We start from the raw sequence: 17,212 nt of genomic DNA on the forward strand, positions 1-17,212 counted from the left end.
TTTTTGTCCTTTTAGTAGAGACGAGATATTGCTATATTGTCCAGGCTGGTCTCGAACTCCTCACCTCAAGTGATCCACCTGCCTTGGCCTCCCAGAGTGCTGTGATTATAGCCGTGAGCCACTGCACCTGGCCTAACAAACTATTGAAAGCAGCAGGAGAGAAATGACACCTTACTTAGAGGGGAAAAGCAGTTTAAATGACAGTGGATTTCTCATCAGAAATCATGGAAGCCAGAAGGAAGTTGCACATTTTTAAGTGCCAAAATAATAATATTATTAATAATAATAATAATAAAATAACAATGCAAAATCTTATAACTGGTGAAAATAGTCTTTTTTTTTGAGACTGGGCCTCGCTCTGTCACCCAGGCTGGTGTGCAGTGGTGCGATCATGGCTCACTGCAGCCTTGACCTCCCAGGCTCAAGTGATCCTCCCACCTCAGCCCCCTGAGTAGCTGGGACAACAGGCATGCACCATCATGCCCACCTAATTTTTGTATTTTCTGCAGAGTCGGGGTTTTGCCACATTTTCCAGGCTGGTCTTGAACTCCTGAGCTCAAGTGATCTGCCCACCTCAGACTCCCAAAGTACTGGTATTACAGGTGTGAGCCACTGCATCTAGCCCAAAAATATTCTTTAGGAATGAAGGGGAAGTGATGATATTCTCAGATGAAATAAAACGTGTTTGTCACCAACAGACCTACCCTAAAAGGAAGACTTAAGGAAATTATCTAAAGAGAATGGAAATGATAAAAGAAGGAAGCTTGGAACATCAGAAAAGAAGAAAGAAGAATGGAAAGAATAGAAATATGTATAAATACAATAGACTTTCCATCTCTTCTTGAATTGTCTCAAATGTATGACAGTGGAAGCAAAAATTATAATGCTATCTGATATGATTCTAAATATGTAGAGAGGAAATGTTTAAGATAATTATATTATAAATAGGGGAGGGAAAAGGAATGTAAAAGGAAGGAAGATTTGTAGACTTCATTCAAACTTATAAAATGCTGACACCAGTACGCCATGATACACGGGCACACAGAGAAAGTATGTATAGGCACGCATATAATATACTGCCTAGAGAAACCACTGAAAGACCTATACAAAGAGATACACTCAAAAACACTTTAGATTAATCAAAATAAAATTGTAAAAAAGTAACCCACAGGAAGGCATGACAAGAAAACAGAAATGACAGATTGAACAAACAAAAACAATAACATGGGGAATTAAGCTCTAACATATAATAATCTTAAATGTAAATGATCTTAATATACCAATTAAATGACAAAACTAAGCAGAGTGGATAAAAAATATATGCTGTCTATAAGAATTACACTTCAATTATAATAAAATAGACAATTTGAAAGTAAAAAAGATGGAGAGAAGCATCATGAAAACAAATGGAAGCAGCAGTGGCCATATCACATAATATCAGATTAAATAGACTTCAGAGGAAATTTATTTGGGAAAGATGGCTGATGACAAAGCCAGGTGGAACAGCTGCCACCAAGGGACCTGGGACAACTGGTGCACTCCTAGCCGATCTTCAGAGGGAAGGCACTGAGGGTAGGCAGAGGGAAGACACAGAAGCTGGGCTGAAGTGGGAGGAAGCTGGGGACTCTGCATGGGGCCACCATGCTTGGGACTTGTTACTGGCTCCTAACAACAATGGGAGAATGGGTGAGTTGAACTGGCAAGGAGCAACCGTCTCTTGCTATGGGCCTCTAGAATCCTGGCAGGAGGAGACCCCCCAGACTGCGATGGACACTTGAGTTGGCAGGGAGAGCAGTTTACAGAAGTGTTAGGGGCAACATGCCAGCCAGTTATAGAGCACAGAGGGTTTAGTGCAGGAGCATCTGTATTGGAGCAGAGCCAGGGATGCCCATTGCCCTAGGCTCGACTTGCTCTCATAGTATACTTTAGTTCTAGGGGAACTAGTGGACCTGAACTCTGCAGGGTGGTCTTGCCCATCACACAGGCCAGTCTGATCTGTGCAACCCTTGGTCTTCTGGCCTCTCAGGACCCCAGCCAGGCCACATTGGTTTGCAGTGCAGTTTCGGTACCCTGGGGGTCTGCATCATAGCTCCTGAGGTGGTGGACTGCACCTAACTGTTGATGAGCTATAGTAGGGTGGCCCTCGAGGTCACGTACCATCCCACCCACTCCATACCCACAATACAGCTTACCCTGGGCCCAGGGCCACTTCCTACATTGCCTTGACAGCACATGTGTACATGGGGCCAATCTTGCCTTCTTCCCTGCCTGGCCAGTATATACATGCACTGAACCCTGCTTTGCCACTGCTACCAGCAGGAGTTCACTACAACCCTCTACCTTCTACCGCTGTTGTACTGCCATTGCAGTTGGAGCCTTGGCAGGCACAAAGCCAGGCAGTTCTGCCCCTGCAAGTGAAAGTAGGCATGGAGACTAGCAGACTCTCCCCTGCCCTGAGCCTGCATGAACATGCACAGAGGGTAGACAAGCCCTGCACCCATCAGTGCCCTACCCCCATGCTAACACCTCCAGCAGGACCACACACACAGTCACCAGTCATGCCCCTGCCCTCCTGAGCCTCCACCGCCACTACTGTGAATGCCTGCATGGAGGCAGGCACCCTGGCACCTCCTAGCACCCTGCTGTAGCAAACAAGCATGCGCACCACTGTGCTGGCACTGCTACCACTACTGGCACATGCAAACAAAGATGAATCCCACAGCCATCACCCTATGAAACACTTTAACTGTTACCACCCATTAGAGTGTAGTGACCAGCGGTCCATGAGCACCTCAGCCCTTCTAGCACAGCAGGTTCATAATTTCAAGGAGCCAAAGAACAAAGCAGAGGCTTGATACCAGTCATCCAGCGTTAGCACATCCTGTTCAGGGGTCCTGAGCTGAGGCTTGGCCCCCTAAAATCTTCCAGAAATGAACCCAGTCAACTGAACCCACCTTTTGCCTCAATCAAACCGCAAGGTCATCAAATAGAATAAAATTTTTTTAAAAATCCAAAGGACAGTGACTTCAAAGATTGAAGGAACATCAGCTGATACAAATGAGAACCAGTGCAAGAACTATGACAGCTTGAAAAGCCAGAGTGTCTTCTTTCCTCCAAATGACAGTACTAGTTCTTCAACAAGGGTTCTTAACCAGTCTAAGATGGCTGAAATCACAGAAATAGAATGCAGAATATGGAAAGAAATGAAGATCATTGCTCCATCTTTTCAGTCCTCTGGATTCAAGACACAACAGTGTTGAAATTCGGCCAATTAATAAACATACAATAGCATTTAAGTGTTCAAGTGAAACGAAGAGTCACGTTTCTCACTTTAAATCAAAAGCTAGAAATCATTAAGCTTAGCAAGGAAGGCATGTCGAAAGCTGAGAAAGGCCAAAAGCTAGGGCTCTTGCACCAAACAGCGCAAGTTGTGAATGTGAAGGAAAAGTTCTTGAAGGAAATTAAAAGTGCTGCTCTAGTGAAAACACAAACGATAAGAAAGCAAAACAGTCTTATTGTTGATAAAATTTCCTAACTCTCTTTAATTCTTTGAAGGCTGAGAGAGGTGAGGAAGCTGCAGGAGAAAAGTTGGAAGCTACCTGAGGTTGGTTCATGAGCTTTAAGGAAAGGAGTCATCTCCATAACACAAAAGTGCAAGGTGAAGTAACAAGTACTGATGTAGAATCTGCACAAGTTATCTAGAAGATCTAGCTAAGATAATTGATGAAGATGGCTACACTGAATGACAGATTTTTCAATATAGATGACGCAGCTTTATATTGGAAGAAGGTGCTACCTAGTACTTTCATAATCAGAAGAAGTCAGTGTCTGTCTTCAAAGTTCCAAAGGACAACCTAACTTTTGTTAGGGTTTAATGCAGCTGGTGACATTAAGATGAAACCGGTGCTCATTTATCATTCCAAAAATCCTAGGGCCTGTAACAATTATAATAAATCTATTCTGCCTGTGCTCTATAAATAGAACCAAAAAGCCTAGATGATAGCATATCTGTTCACAGCATGGTTTACTAAATATTTTAAGGTCACTGTTGAGATGCACTGTACAGAAGAAGAGGTTTCTTTCAGAGTATTACCACTCACTGACAATACCCCAAGTCATCCAGGAGCTCTTATGGAGATCTTCATGGAGATGAAAGTTTTTATGGCCGCTAACATAACATCCATTCTGCAGCCCATGAATCAAGGAGTAATTTTGACTTTCAGGTCTTATTATTTAGGAAATACACCTTGTATGGCCATAGCTGCCATAGATTGTCATTCTTCTAATGGATATGGGCCAAGTAAATAAATTTCTGGGAATGATTCACTATTCTAGATGCCATTAAGAATATTCATGATTTTGGGCTGAGGCGATGGGGTTTTCTTTTTTGTTTGTTTGTTTCCCTTCTCTCTCTTTTTTTTTTTTATTATTATACTTTAAGTTCTGGGGTACATGTGCACAACGTGCAGGTTTGTTACGTATGTATACTTGTGCCATGTTGGTGTGCTGCACCCATCAACTCGTCAGCACCCATCAACTCATCATTTACATCAGGTAAAACTCCCAATGCCATCCCTCCCCTCTCCCCCCTCCCCATAATAGTCCCTGGTGTGTGATGTTCCCCTTCCAGAGTCCAAGTGATCTCATTGTTCAATTCTCACCTATGAGTGAGAACATGCAGTGTTTGGTTTTCTATTCTTGCGATAGTTTGCTGAGAATGATGGTTTCCAGCTGCATCCATGTCCCCACAAAGGACACAAACTCATCCTTTTTTATGACTACATAGTATTCCTTGGTGTATATGTGCCACATTTTCTTAATCCAGTCTGTCACTGATGGACATTTGGGTTGATTCCAAGTATTTGCTATTGTGAATAGTGCTGCAATAAACATACATGTGCATGTGTCTTTATAGCAGCATGATTTATAATCCTTTGGGTATATACTCAGTAATGGGATGGCTGGGTCATACGGTGTTTCTAGTTCTAGATCCTTGAGGAATCGCCATACTGTTTTCCATAATGGTTGAACCAGTTTACAATCCCACCAAGAGTGTAAAAGTGTTCCTATTTCTCCACATCGTCTCCAGCACCTGTTGTTTCCTGACTTTTGAATGATTGCCATTCTAACTGGTGTGAGATGGTATCTCATTGTGGTTTTGATTTGCATTTCTCTGATGGCCAGTGACGACGAGCATTTTTTCATGTATCTGTTGGCTGTATGCATGTCTTCTTTTGAGAAGTGTCTGTTCATATCCTTTGCCCACTTTTTGATGGGGTTGTTTTTTTCTCGTAAATTTGTTTGAGTTCTTTGTAGCTTCTGGATATTAGCCCTTTGTCAGATGAGTAGATTGCAAACATTTTCTCCCACTCTGTAGGTTGCCTGTTCACTCTGATGGTAGTTTCTTTTGTTGTGCAGAAGCTCTTTAGTTTAATGAGATCCCATTTGTCAATTTTGGCTTTTGTTGCCATTGCTTTTGGTGTTTTAGACATGAAGTCCTTGCCCATGCCTATGTCCTGAATGGTATTACCTAGGTTTTCTTCTAGGGTTTTTATGGTTTTAGGTCTAACACTTAAGTCTTTAATCCATCTTGAATTAATTTTCGTATAATGAGTAAGGAAATGATCCAGTTTCAGCTTTCTATTTATGGCTAGCCAATTTTCTCAGCACCAGATGGGAAATATTAAATAGGGAATCCTTTCCCCATTTCTTGTTTTTCTCAGGTTTGTCAAAGATCAGATGGCTGTAGATGTGTGGTATTATTTCTGAGGGCTCTATTCTGTTCCATTGGTCTATATCTCTGTTTTGGTACCAGTACCATGCTGTTTTGGTTACTGTAGCCTTGTAGTACAGTTTGAAGTCAGGTAGCGTGATGTCTCCAGCTTTGTTCTTTTGACTTAGGATTGTCTTGGCAATGTGGGGTCTTTTTTGGTTCCATATGAACTTTAAAGTAGTTTTTTTCCAATTCTGTGAAGAAACTCATTGGTAGCTTGATGGGGATGGCATTGAATCTATAAATTACCTTGGGCAGTATGGCCATTTTCACGTTATTGATTCTTCCGATCCATGAGCATGGAATGTTCTTCCATTTGTTTGTGTCCTCTTTTATTTCAGTGAGCAGTGTTTTGTAGTTCTCCTTGAAGAGGTCCTTTACGTCCCTTATAAGTTGGATGCCTAGGTATTTTATTCTCTTTGAAGCAATTGTGAATGGAAGTTCATTCCTGATTTGGCTCTCTGTTTGTCTGTTACTGGTGTATAAGAATGCTTGTGATTTTTGCACATTGATTTTGTATCCTGAGACTTTGCTGAAGTTGCTTATCAGCTTAAGGAGATTTTGGGCTGAGATGATGGGGTTTTCTAAATATACAATCATGTCATCTGCAAACAGGGACAATTTGACTTCTTCTTTTCCTAACTGAATCCCCTTGATTTCTTTCTCTTGCCTGACTGCCCTAGCCAGAACCTCCAACACTATGTTGAATAGGAGTGGTGAGAGAGGGCATCCCTGTCTTGTGCCAGTTTTCAAAGGGAATGCTTCCAATTTTTTCTCATTCAGTATGATATTGGCTGTGGGTTTGTCATAAATATCTCTTATTATTTTGAGATACGTTCCATCAATACCGAATTTATTGAGAGTTTTTAGCATGAAGGGCTGTTGAATTTTGTCAAAGGCCTTTTCTGCATCTCTTGAGATAATCATGTGGTTTTTGTCTTTGGTTCTGTTTATATGCGGGTTACGTTTATTGATTTGCATATGTTGAACCAGCCTTGCATCCCAGGGATGAAGCCCAATGATCATGGTGGATAAGCTTTTTGATGTGCTGCTGGATTCAGTTTGCCAGTATTTTATTGAGGATTTTTGCATCGATGTTCATCAGGGATATTGGTCTAAAATTCTCTTTTTTTGTTGTGTCTCTGCCAGGCTTTGGTATCAGGATGATGTTGGCCTCATAAAATGAGTTAGGGAGGATTCCCTCTTTTTCTATTGATTGGAATAGTTTCAGAAGGAATGGTACCAGCTCCTCCTTGTACCTCCGGTAGAATTTGGCTGTGAATCTGTCTGGTCCTGGACTTTTATTGGTTGGTAGGCTATTAATTATTGCCTCAATTTCAGAGCCTGTTATTGGTCTATTCAGGGATTCAACTTCTTCCTGGTTTAGTCTTGGGAGAGTGTAAGTGTCCAAGAAATTATCCATTTCTTCTAGATTTTCTAGTTTATTTGTGTAGAGGTGTTTATAGTATTCTCTGATGGTAGTTTGTATTTCCGTGGGGTCGGTGGTGATATCCCCTTTATCATTTTTTTTTATTGCATCTATTTGATTCTTCTCTCTTTTCTTCTTTATTAGTCTTGCTAGTGGTCTATCAATTTTGTTGATCTTTTCAAAACACCAGCTCCTGGATTCATTGATTTTTTTGGAGCGTTTTTTGTGTTTCTATCTCCTTCAGTTCTGCTCTGATCTTAGTTATTTCTTGCCTTCTGCTAGCTTTTGAATGTGTTTGCTCTTGCTTCTCTAGTTCTTTTAATTGTGATGTTAGAGTGTCAATTTTAAATCTTTCCAGCTTTCTCTTGTGGACATTTAGTGCTATAAATTTCCCTCTACACACTGCTTTAAATGTGTCCCAGAGATTCTGTTATGTTGTATCTTTGTTCTCATTGGTTTCAAAGTACATCTTTATTTCTGCCTTCATTTCGTTATATACCCAGTAGTCATTCAGGAGCAGGTTGTTCAGTTTCCACATAGTTGAATGGTTTTGATTGATTTTCTTGGTCCTGAGTTCTAGTTTGATTGCACTGTGGTCTGAGAGACAGTTTGTTATAATTTCTGTTCTTGTACATTTTCTGAAGAGTGCTTTACTTCCAACTATGTGGTCAATTTTGGAATAAGTGTGATGTGGTGCTGAAAGAATGTATATTCTGTTGATTTGGGGTGGAGAGTTCTATAGATAGATGTCTGTTAGGTCCGCTTGGTGCAGAGATGAGTTCAATTCCTGGATATCCTTGTTAACTTTCTGTCTCGTTGATCTGTCTAATGTTGACAGTGGGGTGTTGAAGTCTCCCATTATTATTGTATGGGAGTCTAAGTCTCTTTGTAAGTTTCTAAGGACTTGCTTTATGAATCTGGGTGCTCCTGTATTGGGTGCATACATATTTAGGATAGTTAGCTCTTCCTGTTGAATTGATCCCTTTACCATTATGTAATGGCCTTCTTTGCCTCTTTTGATCTTTGATGGTTTAAAGTCTGTTTTATCAGAGACTGGGATTGCAACCCCAGCTTTTTTTTGTTTTCCATTTGCTTGGTAGATCTTCCTCTATCCCTTTATTTTGCGCCTATGTATGTCTCTGCATGTGAGATGGGTCTCCTGAATACAGCAAACTGATGGGTCTTGACTCTTTATCCAGTTTACCAGTCTGTGTCTTTTAATTGGACCATTTAGTCCATTTACATTTAAATATACAATCATGTCATCTGCAAACAGGGACAATTTGACTTCCGTTTTCCTATTCATTAGTAAAATGAATATCCTTTGTTTCTTTCTCTTGCCTGATTGCCCTGGCCAGCACTTCCAACACTATGTTGAATAGGAGTGGTGAGAGAGGGCATCATTGTCTTGTGCTGGTTTTCAAAGGGAATGCTCCTTAAGCTGATAAGCAAATTCAGCAAAGTCTCAGGAGGAAAAATTAATGTGCAGAAATCACAAGAATTTCTATATACCAGTAACAAACAAACACAGCCAAATCATGAGTGAATTTCCATTCACAGTTGCTACAAAGAGAATAAAATACCTCAGAATCCAACTTACAAGGGATGTGAAAGACCTCTTCAAGGACAACTACAAACCACTGCTCAGTGAAATAAAAGATGACACAAACAAATGGAAGAACATTCCATGCTCACCGATAGGAAGAATCAATATTGTGAAAATGGCCATACTGCCCAAGGTAATTTATAGATTCAATGCCATCCCCATCAAGCTACCAATGACTTTCTTCACAGATTTGGAAAAAACTACTTTAAAGTTCATATGGAATCAAAAAAGAGCCCCCATTGCCAAGACAATCCTAAGTCAAAATAACAAAGCTGGAGGCATCACGCTACCTGACTTCAAACTATACTAAAAGGCTACAGTAACCAAAACAGCATGGTACTGGTACCAAAACAGAGATATAAACTAATGGAACAGAACAGAGCCCTCAGAAATAACACCACACATCTAGAACCATCTGATCTTTGACAAACCTGACAAAAACAAGAAATGGGGAAAGGATTCCCTACTAATAAATGGTGCTGAGAAAACTGGCTAGCCATATGTAGAAAGCTGAAGCTGCATCCTTTCCTTACACCTTATACAAAAATTAGTTCAAGATTGATTAAAGACTTAAATGTTAGACCTAAAACCATAAAAGCCCTAGAAGAAAATAGGCAATACCATTCAGGACATAGGCATAGTCAAGGACTTCATCACTAAAACACCAAAAGCAATGGCATCAAAAGCCAAAATTGACAAATGGGATCTAATTAAACTAAAGAGCTTCTGCACAACAAAAGAAACTACCATCAGAGTGAACAGGCAACCTACAGAATGGGAGAGCATTTTTGCAATCTACTCATCTGTCAAAGGGCTAATATCCAGAATCTACAAGGAACTCAAGCAAATTTACAAGAAAAAAACAACCCCATCAAAACATGGGCAAAGCATATGAACAGACACTTCTGGCAATTAACAAATACATATAGTAATAGACTCTGGAATAGTTCCTCATTTGGTTCCTCTGTTCAGCCACCAAGTAGTTCAGACTGCTGCACCTCAAGCTGTGGGCAACTTGGCCACTGGAATTGAAGAGCAAACAGAAGTAGTTTTGAATTATGATGCTCTTTCATACTTGTGGGCAATCCTGACACATCCCAAAGAGAAAATTAATAAAGAGGCAGTATGGTTCCTCTGTAACATTACTGCAGGTAATCAGCAGCAGATATAGGCAGTAATTGATGCCAATATTGTACCAAGAATAGTAAACCTTTTGGATAAGGGGATATTGGCACTTAGAAGCTGACTGTAAAAGATGTACAAGTTGTACAAGTAGTACTGGATGGACTAAGTAATATATTAAAAGTGGCTAAAAATGAGGCAGAATCCATAGCCAATCTTACAGAAAAATGTGGAGGACTGGAGAAAATTGAAAAACTTCAAAATCATGAAAATGGAAACATCTACAAATTGACCTATGAAATCATTGCTCAGTTCTCTTCAAATGATGTTGATGAAGATCTTAGCTTTCATCCAGAGGCAATTCAAGGTGGAACGTTTGGTTTCAGTTTATCTGCCAGTATACCAGTAGAACAGTTCCAGTTTTAGAACAGTACTGTGGAAGTTAGGTGCAATTTTATATATATTATATATAAATGTATATAAAATATTATATATATGTGTGTATATGTATGTTTGATCCATCAAGCTTAGCTCATGGGATCTGCTTCTGCATTAAATTGGGAAAGAACATGTGAAGATTTCATTTGGAATCACAGAAAATGCCCAAATGTTGTCAAGATGGTGAATGGGTATGAGTGAGAATGAGTGGCAAAATGTAATGAAAACTTTACATGAATGCTTATTTAGGCTGTTCACAGTAAAAAGGGCTACAGGTCACAGATCTTCAGTGCCTGAGAAAGAACATTGACTTACTCTATATAAACTGAGGGGAAAGTGTAGTACTATTGTCTTCAAGGCTTGTAAGCAGAAAAGATAATTGGATGCCCGTATAAGTAAAAGGAAAATGAGCCTAGGCCTTGCTATGAAGCAGTGTCTGAATGGAAAATGTTGAATGAATATCTGGCTCAGTGATGGACAGTCAGGATCATCTTTAAAATCTGGGGCTCTCATTCATGAATTAGACTCCTAGTCCTGGAGTGACTATGTACAGGAGTGTGGTAGTGGTGCTGTATGTGAACACATGCAAGCTTGTTTTGCCTTCAGGTGGCTGATAACCTAGTAAATTGTCAAAATGTGATTATGAGTGTTAATGTACACTGGACATATAAACAAATACCGGATCAGCAGCAGACATTTGTTTACTCTGCAACTTATGTTTTCTATTTCCCCTTACCCCTTTTCCTCCCCACCCCTACAAGTTTTTATTTACTTTACCTAGTATGACTTTCTTCTTAGTTGACTCTCAAGTCAGAAAACATTTCAGGAAGGTTTTCCTGTGCATTTGCACTGAATAAATGTTTGATGCTATGAAAGCCTTTCCTTATCAAAGCTAATTTGTATATATTTTTGCGTGAAAAAAAATCATAACTTTTTCTCAAAAGAGACTGTGCTGCAGTACACAAGTTGCCATAATAGTATAAAACAGTAAAATGTACTTAAAAGGCCATGCTTTTCACTTTCAGGGGGAACATAAAGATCTTTGCATGAGGTAAATCTACAGCATAGTTCATTTTCGGATTTTGTTGGGTCCTGTAGAGAAGAAAAAAGTTTCAGTTGTGGTAGAATACCTTGCTGTATTTAAATGTTACTTGTTTTCAAATTTTGTTTTATATGAGAATGAGGTGGAAACTTCTAAAATGGAATTTGTCACATATGTACTGCTTCATAAAGACTGATCAAGTGGTTTTTATAAATTGAATAATACCTCAGTTTTGAGGTTACGTACAGTAAATGTGATGTAATTTGTACAGTAAGAGCTCTTTATAAGATGGCTCATTTTAGGAAATCCTGTGCCTTCCCCTTTGAGCACAAGTATTGTGTGAACCACAGTTTGCTATAAGAAATATATCACATTAACCCCCATTAGCCTCTATATATACTTTGTGTTTAAAAATCAACTAGTAATTCTGAAACACTGTAGAATGGATAAAAATTGTTTTGTGAGCATAACTCTGTTGAACTAGAGTATTTTTTGCAGCATGTCTTGTCATCAGAAATATAATTCAAGTTTAAAACTAGTAGCAGCAGAAAACTAGCTTATGAAATTTATCCAAGTCGAGTGCAAGCTAGGCTGTCTTGGGGAAATAAACATTGAAACTTAAAAAAAAAGAAAAATGTTCAACATCGTTAGCCAATTTGGTAAATGCAAATTAAAAGCTCAATCAGGTATTACTACACATTTATCAGAATGGTTAAAATTTAAAAAACATGGTGACAGTACAAAGTGCTGTCAAAGATATCGAAAAGCTGAATTTTTCCTACCTTCCTGGTGGGGATTATAGTGACTTTGAAGGTTTTTACCTCTGATAAGAATCATGAGATGGCATTAACACACAGCAAACTTGAAGTGATCCTTTGACAGGTTTGCACCTGGGAAAATCCTTCACAGCATGAGGCCATCCAGACTCTCTGGTATAGGCCTGAGGGCATAACCCATAAGGGGAGAAGGGCTAAGGAACTCATGAAGGAGAGGGGGCTGACATATCTATTAATATATGATGTTGCTAGGCAGCACAGCGAGGAGTCTGTGGGTCAGGAAACTCTGAAGACCAGCAGCAGCTTGGGGTCTTTATTGCCCTACAGTTTTTCTTGTCTATGGGTAGTAGATGTTTTGTGAAGTTTTGTAGTGTATGTAAAGCAGGCAGGCTCTAATGCCTAAAAATATACTCATGTGGGCTATATTTAAAACAATTGGATGTGTAAAATGTTCAGATTGGTACCATCAGGCTTTTCAGCTAATGGGTTCCTAGCCTATGATGAAGAAGTAAACAGCATAGGGTCCATATACAGAGGCTATCTGTGGTTCATTTATATAACAGTCTGTCCTCTGGCCCCATGGTATTTTTTGCTTGTTTTGCTTTTTGTAAAATATACATAACATAAAATTTACCATTTTAATCATTTTAAGTGTACGGTGTAATCAGCAATCAGAAGTTGTGTATCTACCATCATTATCCATTTCCAGAACTCTTTCATCATCCCAAACAGAAACTCCATAGTATCACAAAATAACTCTCCATTTTCCCCTCCCAGCAGCCCCTGGCAACCTCTATTCTACTTTCTATCTTTATGAATTTACCTATTCTAGGTAGCTCATGTAAGTGAAGTCATACAATATTTGTTTTTGTATGTGTTTGTGTCTGGCTTATGCCACTTAGCATAGTGTTTTCAGGGTCCATCCATGTTGTAGCATGTATCAGAACTTCATTCCTTTTTGAGGCTGAAAAATACTCTATTGTATGGATATAGCACATTTTGTTTATTCATCCATTGATGGACAACTGGGTTGCTTCCATCTTTTGGCTTTGGTCAATAATTTGTCTATGAACATTGGTATTAAACTGTCTGTTTGATTTCCTGCTTCGAGTTCTTGGGGATATATACCTAAAAGTGGATTGTTGGATAATATGGTAATTTTATATTTAACTTTTTAAATGACTTCCAAGTTGTTTTCCACAGTGGCTGTGCCATTTTACATTCCCACCAGCAATGCACAGAGGCTGCATTTTTTCTGTATCCTCACCAATAATTGTATTTTTCCTTTTTTTTTAGATAGTATCCATCCTAGTGGGTATGAAGTAGTATCTCATAGTTTTGATTTGCATTTTCCTTGTGACTAGTGGCATTGAGCATATTTTCATGTGCTTATTGTCCATTTGTATATCTTCTTTGGAGAAATATCTATTGAAGTCCATTGCCCATTTTTGAATTGGGTTGTTTGATTTTGTGGTTGAGTTTTAGGAATTCTCTATATATTCGTTATATCAATCCCTTACCATATATATGATTTGCAAATATTTTCTCCCATTCTCTGATTGCCTTTTTATTCTCTTGATAGTATCTTTTGGTGCACAAAATTTTGATAAAGTACAGTTTATCAATTTATTCTTTGTTTCCTGTGCTTTTAGTGTCATATTGAGGAAATCATTGCCAACTTCCATGTCATGAAGATTTCCCCCTATGTTCTCTTCTAAGAATTTTACAGTTTTAGTCTTCTAAATCTTCTTGTGAGAGAAAAAAAGAATTTTACAGTTTTAGTTCTTGCATTTAGGTTTACCTCCAGAGAATCTAGGAAACTGTGAGTGTGTGTGTGTGTGTGTGTGTGTGTGTGTGTGTGAGAGAGAGAGAGAGAGAGAGTGTATGTATGTGTGTGTCAGAAACATCTCATTTTAAGTTTTATCTGAGGTACACTAACAGGAGAGCCAAAGTGATAGCATCCTTTAGTTTATCTAGTACCTCATTGCTCCAGGTTCTCACTGAAAAATGAGACTTACAGATGACTTAGTCGCAAATATTGGAGGTGAGGAGTGTGTTGGAGCCAGAATATAAACATTCCTATCAAATGTTGGATCTTCTTTATCAGTGTGCAAGGTTGGAGCACTAGGAGCTTGTCTTACCAGATTGAGAATAGTTCAGCCTTCTGAGTTCCAAAGGTAACCCCGAGATTTAATAGAAAGGTCTTGTACCTTATGTGGGGCAGTTTCCTGTCTGCTGTAGACGATATTTATGTTCTCCCAAATTCATATGTTGAAATCGTAACTCCCAATGTGATGGTATTAGGAGTTGGGACCAAGAAGGCAAAGCCCTCATGAATGGGATTAGTTCCCTTATAAATGAGACCCCAGAGACATTGTTTGCTCCTTCTGCCATGTGAGGACACAGCAAAAAGACAACCATCTATGCAGCAGGAAGAGGACCTTCACCAGATGCCAAATCTGCTGTCATCTTGATCTTGCACTTCCTAGCCTCCATGACTGTGAGGAATAAATTTCTATTGTTTATAAGTCACCCAATCCATGGTATTGTGTTATAGCAGCCTAAGTGGACTAAGACACCATCCCCTCTCATTGAAGTGTTTGCTCGCAGTTGTGATAGCCTCTGAGACAGAATCTTGGCAAGGTTTAGTAAGGAGGATTTTATCAATATAATGCCAAAGCTGAATTTCTGGTGGAAATATGGGGCAGGCATCTAAGTCATGTCTGCACATGTTTGATCACAGGGCTATTTGAGTATTCCATAGGTCACTGGGAAAAAAATACACTCTTCACCCTCAAAAGTGAAGGCAAATTGTGATTAGCTCTCCTACAAAATATTTCCCAATTGGAGCACGTTAGGCAAGTCTATAACTCCGTACAATTTATCTATGTTGTTTTGAATGTCGTCCGTTAAGGTGATGATATCTGGTAGAAGTGCTCCAATAAAAAGGTGCTCTTATTTAACTCTCTATAGTTAACCTCTCTTTATTAATAGTGGCTTTACACATAGGCTCTACCAGGGAATTGACAGGTGAGATGGTAAGAATCAGTACATGTTATTTAACTAAGCTATGATGGCCTATAATCTTTCAGGGTCTTGCCTTAGCTTGTTCTGTGCCATATTTACCACCCGCACTGGTAGGGGAAAGTTAATTGGTTCCTACCAGGTAGTGCCACCAATACCATAAAAGCATTAGGTTCTGTGGAGTTACTAGCTGATTGAAGAAGTCCATTCAAATAATGGGAAAAGGGATAGTCTCAGGGGTACAACCAGATTCAAAGCATCTTTTAGCAGAACTGGATCAGTTTTAATAGTTAAGTAAATAATTGCTCCTTTACATAATCATCCTCCTGGACAGGGTGAGGGTTGAGGGGATTCCTTTAAAGCATGAGTGATTCTTAGGATTGGGGAGATTTGGGCACCCATGTCCAACAAAGCCAGCCAATGTTGTGGAGCCAAACTACAGTTAATATGGTAAAAAGGTGATTGTCTGCTGGAAGTAGCCACCTTCTGCAACCACCAGATCCCTATGTGGGGGTGGGTCCCTGCCACTGAAGGAGATCAGGAGCAGGTTTCCCAAATGAGACTGACTTTGAATACCTGCTGCAGATTGTAATCTAACCCTAGTAAATGTTAATGCTTGCTTCACCAATGTATGAGAGAACATCCGATTTGGGCCCCTTTGTCCATTAGAGTCCAATGTAACCCCTTTTGTTTATCTCAGCTCAAGCTAAACCATGGACCTGGCTCTACGTGGTTTGCTTGATCTAGAAGGGTGCAGCATAACTGTTGGTAGTAATTTTGATTTAGGCTAGATGGAGTTATATTCATAGAATTAACAGGCAACACTTGAGTTTGTCTTTCATGTATTTCTACTAAATCGAGTGAAGCTATGAACTCTTAAATTGTTTTAGCATTAGCCATTATTGCCCAAAAGGAGGACTTACACTTGTCAGGAACCCTCCTGAGAAATAAGTAGTTAGACGTGGGACTGAATTCAGTTTCCTCTGGACTTGCCAAGTCATCGTGCTGCAGGTCATCTGTTGCCTGATAAACCCACTTCAACATCCCCAGCTGATGGAGGAGATCTTTAGCCTTGGTTAACATTTTCCATTGACAGTCTTCCCAGGCCTTTATAAGGCCTAATATAGGATAGGAAGCCCACCAAGCCATAAAAATCCACATCAACAAGGTATATGTGGACTGAGGCACAAAGCCTCTTTTGAGGGTCATTCCTACCTTCCATGCTTACTATGTGGGATCCTTTAGCAGTGACACCATTTTTTTCCATCTTGTACTATGGCAGCCAATTGTTTAATTCCCCTATTAGGTGGAGTTTGCTCCCTGCCAGATATATTCTGTATATATAGTCAGACTGCCCCTTTTTCGTTCAGTTCCTGGGTCAGGTCCTTAAGGAGAGACTGGATGTAAGGGCAAGAAAGAGGATGCATTTTCTGCTCCAAAAGAGAAGTGGCCATCTTCTTTTGTTTTTCTGTTTTATGACTTTGCTGGTGGTTACTGACAAAGCAGAGGGTAAATGGCCCTAGTCCCTAGCATGATGACACGATGCTGCTGCTTTCTTCTTTAGAGGTCACCAATTCTCTTCCCCAGGATCTTCCCTTCCAACTCGTCTCCTGCAGGAGTTTGAGTTTCTGCCTCCTCTCTGGGCAAACCCTGGTGAAAAGCAACCAACAGCGAGGTCCAACATGCACCTACTTTATGCTTTGGAGCATCCCTTGAGTAGGATAGTCACTTCCTTTGGTGTCCTGGGATATAACTTTCCTTGATTTAGTCACTGAAATAATGCTTTAGTCAGCTCAGCCAAAAGATGGAGAGCTCAATATACTTCCAACAGAGGACTAGAATGAGAGTATCAAAAGCATTATTGTCATGATAGCAGAGGACTACTAGCTGCTTGCAAGTGTCTCTCCCAGTTGTACTTAGGAGACCAGCATCAGACTGACATCTCTGCCTTATCAGCTTGTTTGCCTGCCATAGCAGTGTCCAGGGACAAGGATATTCTCTC

The 17,212-nt window shown here is 39.8% G+C and overlaps 1 protein-coding gene and 1 pseudogene across 3 annotated transcripts in view; both read left to right on the plus strand.

The window, feature by feature from the left end:
• Nucleotides 1-17,212, plus strand: part of MTMR8 (myotubularin related protein 8) — a 123,624-nt gene that overhangs the window by 81,143 nt on the left and 25,269 nt on the right. The window lies entirely within an intron of this gene.
• LOC140710846 (importin subunit alpha-3-like) lies at nucleotides 3,730-10,435 on the plus strand (annotated as a pseudogene).

This window comes from Chlorocebus sabaeus, chromosome X, assembly GCF_047675955.1.
Source record: "Chlorocebus sabaeus isolate Y175 chromosome X, mChlSab1.0.hap1, whole genome shotgun sequence".
Lineage (NCBI taxonomy): Eukaryota > Metazoa > Chordata > Mammalia > Primates > Cercopithecidae > Chlorocebus > Chlorocebus sabaeus.